The sequence below is a fragment of the Scyliorhinus torazame genome, chromosome 12, assembly GCF_047496885.1.
Source record: "Scyliorhinus torazame isolate Kashiwa2021f chromosome 12, sScyTor2.1, whole genome shotgun sequence".
NCBI classification, from domain to species: Eukaryota; Metazoa; Chordata; class Chondrichthyes; order Carcharhiniformes; family Scyliorhinidae; genus Scyliorhinus; species Scyliorhinus torazame.
Genome location: NC_092718.1, coordinates 36,702,872 through 36,709,530, shown reverse-complemented (window position 1 = coordinate 36,709,530; position 6,659 = coordinate 36,702,872). Strand labels below are relative to the sequence as shown.

General features: G+C 49.6%; 1 pseudogene; it reads left to right on the top strand.

Moving 5' to 3' along the window:
• Positions 1 to 362: 362 nt before the first annotated feature.
• On the top strand, positions 363 to 1,413 carry LOC140387298 (translation initiation factor eIF2B subunit beta pseudogene; annotated as a pseudogene).
• The last annotated feature ends 5,246 nt before the right edge of the window (positions 1,414 to 6,659 follow it).

The following is a 6,659-nucleotide window of genomic DNA, read 5'->3' as shown; positions in this document are numbered from 1 at the left end:
CAGGGGACCGGAGGGGATGAGGCGATTCCTGGATGGACTGACCTTCCCAAGAGTGGGTCGGGGATTGGTAGACGGACTGGGGTCCCTGGTTAGGGTCGAAGAGGTATTGGGGGGCCTGAAGGTCATGCAGTCGGGTAAAGCCCCGGGGCCGGATGGGTATCCAGTGGAGTTTTACAAAACGTTTGCCGAGATAGTGGAGCCGGTGCTGGTCAGGGTTTTTAACGAGGCAAGAGACAGAGGGGTCCTACCCCCGACGATGTCGCAGGCCACTATTTCGCTTATTCTGAAACAGGATAAAGACCCAGAGGCTTGTGGATCTTACAGGCCAATCTCTTTGATCAACGCAGACGATAAGTGGCCGGATGTGGGGGAGCGCGCGGCGCTGCTGCTCGGGCAGCTCTCCCGGGGGGGAGCTCCGTGGCTCCGGGGACGTGACGGCCACAACCACCGGGTTCCTGCAGCAGCTGGTGGCGCACAGCCGGTGGAGCAGCGCAGGGGAGCTGCTGGATTTGATCCGGACGGAAGGCCGGAGACTGATGAGCGCCCAGCCCTCCGAGACCAGTGTGGGGAACATTATCCGGCGAGTGATGAAGATTATTCGAGAGGAATATGGCTGGCTTCGAGGCTGCAGTGAGGAGATGGACCAGGATTCACTGCACAAACTGCTGACTTCGGGCAGTCAAAGCGAAGATTTCAGTGTGAGTTTTCCACTTCTCAGAACTAACGTCATTGAAGCAATTAACGAACTTCTGATGGAGCTCGAGGGGACGATGGATAGCATTGCAATGCAGGCCCTGGAACACATCCACTCCAACGAGGCGATTATGATGCTTGGCCGCTCCCCAACTGTTGAAGCTTTTCTCAAAGATGCAGCTCGAAAATGCAGCTTCCACGTAATCGTCGCTGAGTGTGCCCCCTACTGCCAGGGACACGCGATGTCTGTCACTTTGTCTGCAGCTGGGATTGAAACAACTGTCATTACTGATGCTGCCATCTTCGCCATCATGTCCCATGTTAATAAGGTGATCATTGGCACGAAGACCATCTTGGCTAATGGGTGACTGTGAGCTGTGAATGGAGCTCATACTCTGGCCCTCGCAGCAAGGCACCACTCCACACCCGTTATAGTCTGTGCTGCCATGTTTAAACTGTGTCCACAGTTTCCCAATGAGGACAATACATTTCACAAGTTTGTTTCACCGCAGGAGGTGCTCCCGTTCACAGAAGGTGAGATTCTCTGCAAAGTGAGCGCTCACTGCCCTGTGTTCGATTATGTTCCTCCCGAGCTCATTACCTTGTTCATCTCTAACATCGGGGGAAATGCTCCCTCCTACATCTATCGGATGATGAGTGAACTCTACAATCCCGATGATCATCACATCTGACTTAATAAAATTCATTGACACCAAAAACAAACAAAAAAAAAAATACGCAGACGCTAAGTTACTGGCCAAGATCTTGGCGACTAGAATTGAGGATTGTGTACCGGATGTAATTGCAGAGGACCAAACCGGGTTCGTAAAGGGTAGGCAACTGGCAGCCAATCTAAGAAGGCTGCTTAATGTGATTATAATGCCCCCGGAGAGCAGGGAGGCAGAGATAGTGGTAGCTATGGATGCGGAAAAGGCTTTTGACCGGGTCGAGTGGGACTATCTGTGGGAGGTGCTGGGACGGTTTGGGTTCGGGGAGGGGTTCATTGACTGGGTTAGTCTGTTATATCAGGCCCCAGAGGTTAGTGTAAGGACGAACAGGACGACATCAGGAGAGAAATTCTCCATCCCGCCCCGCCACATTTCTGCCCTGAACCGCCGGCGGGATGCTCCGTTACACCGGCCGGTCAATGGGGTTTCCCATTGTGGGGCAGCCCCACGCCGTCGGGAAACCCCCGGGCGCCGGCAAAACGGAGACTCCCACCGGCGGAGAATGACGCCCCAGATTACTTCAGACTGCAGGACAAGACAGGGTTGCCCTCTCTCCCCACTGCTGATTGCGCTGGCCATAGAGCTGCTGGCAATTGCTCTGAGAGCTTCAAGGGACTGGAAAGGGCTGGGCCGGGGGGCTAAGTGGAACATAAAGTCTCGTTATACGTGGATGACCTGCTGTTATACGCATCGGACCCAATAGCGGGGATGGACGGTATCATGGAAACCCTGAGGGAATTTGGCCGGTTTTCAGGATATAAATTGAACAGGGCTAAGAGCGAGTTGTTCGTAATTCAGGCGAGGGGGCAGGAGAGTAGGCTGAAAGGGTTGCCGTTCAGGCTGGTAGGAGAAAGCTTTAGATATTTGGGGATACAGGTGGCACGGGACTGGGGCAAGTTGCATAAGCTCAACCTGTCCCGACTGGTGGAACGAGTGAGGGAGGAGGTTCGGAGTTGGGATGCGCTCCCGCTGTCACTAGCGGGGAGGGTGCAGACTGTTAAGATGACGATTCTCCCGAGATTCTTGTTCATATTTCAGTGTCTCCCCATTTTCATCCCGAGGTCCTTTTTTAAGGGGCTGAATAAAATTATCCTGGGATTTGTCTGAGCAGGGAAGTCCCAGTGGGTGAGGAAGCTGATGCTCGAAAGGAACAGAGGGGAAGGGGGGCTGGCGTTGCCGAACTTCAGCAACTACTACTGGGCGGCCAACATAGCGATGATAAGGAAATGGATGGTGGGTACGGGGTCGGTGTGGGAGCGGATGGAGGCTGCTTTGTGCAGGGGCACCAGTTTAGCAACCCTGGTTACGGCCCCTCTGCCGCTCCCGCCGGCGCGGTACTCCACCAGCCCTTTATTGGTGGTGGCTCTGCGGTACTGGGGCCAGTGGAGGAGGCATATAGGGGAAGTGAGAGCATCGGTGTGGACCCCAATCTGCGGCAATCACCGATTTGCCACGGGGAACATGGGCGGTGGGTATCGACTGTGGCGGAGGGCGGGGATTGTGAGGGTGGGTGATCTGTTCCTGGAAGGGAGCTTTCCGAGCATGAGGGCGTTGGAGGAGAAGTTTGGGCTGGCGGGAGCGAATGACTTTAGATACTTACAGGTGCGGGACTTCGTGCGCAGACTGGTGCCGTCCTTCCCATGCCTCCCGCCAAAGGGGAGGCAGGACAGGGTAGTTTCTACGGGAGAGGTAGGTGAGGATAGAGTCTTAGATATTTACAAAGAACTAATGGGAGCAGAGGATACACAGACTGAGGACCTGAAGCTTAAGTGGGAAGAGGAGCTCGTGGGGGGTTGGGCGGGGGGGGTGGGGGGGGGGGGGGGGGTGGAGAGATGGAGGACGGTATTTGGGCAGAAGCTCAGGGCAGAGTAAACAGGACCGCAACATGCGCCAGGCTCAGTCTGATCCAGTTTAAGGTCATGCACCGGGCCCACATGACGGTGGCCTGGATGAGTAAATTCTTCGGGCTGGAGGACAAGTGTGCCAGATGCGCCTGTGGGCCAGCTAATCACGTGCACATGTTCTGGTCGTGCCATAAACTCAGGGGATACTGGCAGGGATTTGCGGACCTCATGGCCCAGGTTTTGAAAACTGGGGCGGTAATGAGTCCTGAGGTGGCAATCTTTGGGGTGTCAGAGGACCCGGGAGACTAGGAGGAGAAGGAGGCCGACATCTTGGCCGTTGCTTCCCTGGTAGCCCGGCGGCGAATACTGTTGGCATGGAGGGACTCAAAGCCCCGAAGACCGAAGTATGGCTATTGGACATGGCGAGCAAAGAATGACTAAAAGATTGATAAGGAAGGCAAAAATTAAAGCACAAACGGAAGCTAGCTGGAAATATAAAGACAGATGATACAAGTTTCCATAGATATTTTTTTTTAAATAATTAACAAAGTGAGCGTTGGTCTTATAGAAAGTGAGTCTGGGGAATTAATAATGGAAAATAAGGAGATGGCAGGAAAACTGAACAGGTATTTTGCATCAGTCTTTACTAAGGGGATACAAGTAATATCCCAGAAATAGCTGTAAGTCAGGAAATGGAAAGGGGCGAGGAACTCAAGAAAATTACAATCACGAGGGAAGTGATGCTGAGAAAATTGTTGAAACTGCACGCTGATAAGTCCCCAGGTCCTGATGTACTTCATCCTAGGGTGTAAAAGGAAATAGATAGTGAGAAAGTTGAGCCGTTTGTTTTCAATTTTCAAAATTCCCTAGATTTGGGGGAAGGTCCCAATGGATTGGAAAATAGCAAATGTAGCCCCCATTTTCAAAAAAGGAAGGAGACAGAAAGCATAAAATTACAGGTCAGTTATATTAATATCTGTCACAGAGGAAATGTTAGAAGCTATTATGAAAGGCAAAATAGCAAAGCACTCTGAAAAATTCAAGGTAATCAGGAAGAATTAACATGGTTTTTTGAGTAGGAAATCATGTTGAACCAACTTATTGGGGTTCTTTGAAGAAGTAACATGTGCTGAGGATAAATGGGAACTGATGAATGTATTGTACTTAGATTTCCAGAAGGCATTTGATAAGGTGCCACATTAAAGGTATTGCAGAAAATAAAAACTCATGGTGTAGAGGGTAACATATTGGCATGGACAGAAGATTGCCGAGTTAACAGGCATCAGAGAGGAGGCATAAATGGGTTATTTCCCAGTTGGCAAGATATAACAAGTGGTGTGTCACAGGGATCATTGCTGAGGCCTCAACTTTTCACAATTTATACAGCGAGCGGCACGGTAGCACAGTGGTTAGCACTGTTGCTTCACAGCGCCAGGGTCCCAGGTTTGATTCCCGGCTTGCGTGACTGTCTTGTACAGAGTCTGCACATTCTCCCGTGACTGCGTAGGTTTCCTCTAGGTGCTCCGTTTCCTCCCACAAGTCCCGAAAGACGTGCTGTTAGGCAATTTGGACATTCGTAATTCTCCCTCCGTGTACCCGAACAGGCGCCAGAATGTGGCGACTAGGGGATTTTCACGGTAACTTCATTGCAGTGTTAATGTAAGCCTACTTGTGACAATAAAGATTATTATTATGACTTTGATGAAGGAAGGGGAGGTATGATTACTTAATTTTCTGATGACAGGTAGGAACGTAAGTTGTGAAGAGGTCATAAGGAAGGTACAAAGGGAGATAGATAGGTTAAGTGAATGGGAAAAGATCTGGAAAATAGAGTATATCGTGGGAAAATGCAATTGTTCATTTTGGCAGAAACAATGGAAGGGTGAGTGATTCCACAACTCTGAGATGCAGAGGGATCTGGGTTTCCTTAGTGCATTAATCACAAAATGTTAGTGTGCAGGTACAGCAAGTCATTAGGAAATCAAGAGAATGTTCTTGTTTATTGCGAGGGAATTTGAATATAAAAGTAGGGAGCTTGTGCTTCATTTATGCAGGGCATTGTTTTTTTTGTAATTTATTCATTTACAGGATGTGGGCTTCGCTAGCTAGTCCAGCATTTATGTGAGGCCACATCTGGAGTACTGTGCACAGTGATGGTCACTTATTTAAGCAAGGACGTAAATGCAGTGGTAGCAGTTCAAAGAAGGTTTACTAGACTAATAGCTGGAAGGGAATGGTTGCCTTATGAGGAAAGACTGCCCATAGGAACCTGAAGTAGAGAAACTCCAGTGTAGTGTATGCTGCATGCACACTTTTAAGGACCTTTTTGTAGCGATGGAACAGAGCTGAACCATACTGGGTCCCACTGTAACTCTGTGCGAGTTGATGGGATTTGAATGAGTTAAAATTGCACCAATTTGACTCCTTCACAGATATATAGAGTTTGTGTCGACTGAACAGGAAATTGAGTAAATTTGAAGATGCAGGTGATAGATCTATCATATTTCAGAGAATTCATTTAATTTACTTAAGTAGAATATAGGCAAGTATGAAACACAAATTAAGTATTCTTCTTCTTCAACGATCACTCACTAATGAGTATGATGTGCACTTAAGAAACTCCATGTTACTGGTCATAGTTCTGTGGGTCCTTGTGGGCTGTTGAGCCTGATCCTAAAGTCGCATCTCCGATCGCACACTTGGCACGTGTTTCTGGGAGGTGGGATTGGTCTTTGGACTCTAGATCATTGGTATTCCTTTCTCAGGCTCTTTTTCCAGGCCTCCTCGCGCCATGGAATGTCCTTGAAGAATTGTGACCCTTCAATCAGGAGGTTCCTCCAAGTAGGTCTCTTCTGAGGCAGGGTCTCCCAGGCGTTGACGTCTGTGTTACATTTGTAGAGGTAAGCCTTCAGGATGTCTTTGTCCTCCTCACCTCGGGAGCCTTCCTTGAGCTGGGCGAAGAAGATTTCTGTTGGCAGTCAGGACTCTGACATCTGAAGCACATAGCCGGCCCAGCGGAGTTGGTTTTGGATGATCCTGGCCTCAATGCTAGTGCTCTTGGCTCTTTCAAGGATAATGTGTTAGTATGCCTGTCCCCCAGTTGATGCAGAGAATCCGTCTCAAACAGGATTGATGGTACCCCTCGAGGGCCTTGAGGTGGCGTTTGTATGTTGTCCAGGTTTTTAAGCCATTAGAAGAGTTGGGAGGATGACTACCTTGTACACGAGGATCTTGCTGTCAGCACGAATGTTGTAGCTGTCAAAAGCTCTCGTCCTTAGGTGTCCGAAGGAGGTGCTCATGGATTGGTTACGATGTTGAATCTCCATATAGATGAGTGGTGGCTGCGCAGATAAGGGAAGTGCTCCACATTTGGTAGGATTCCTCCATTGATCTT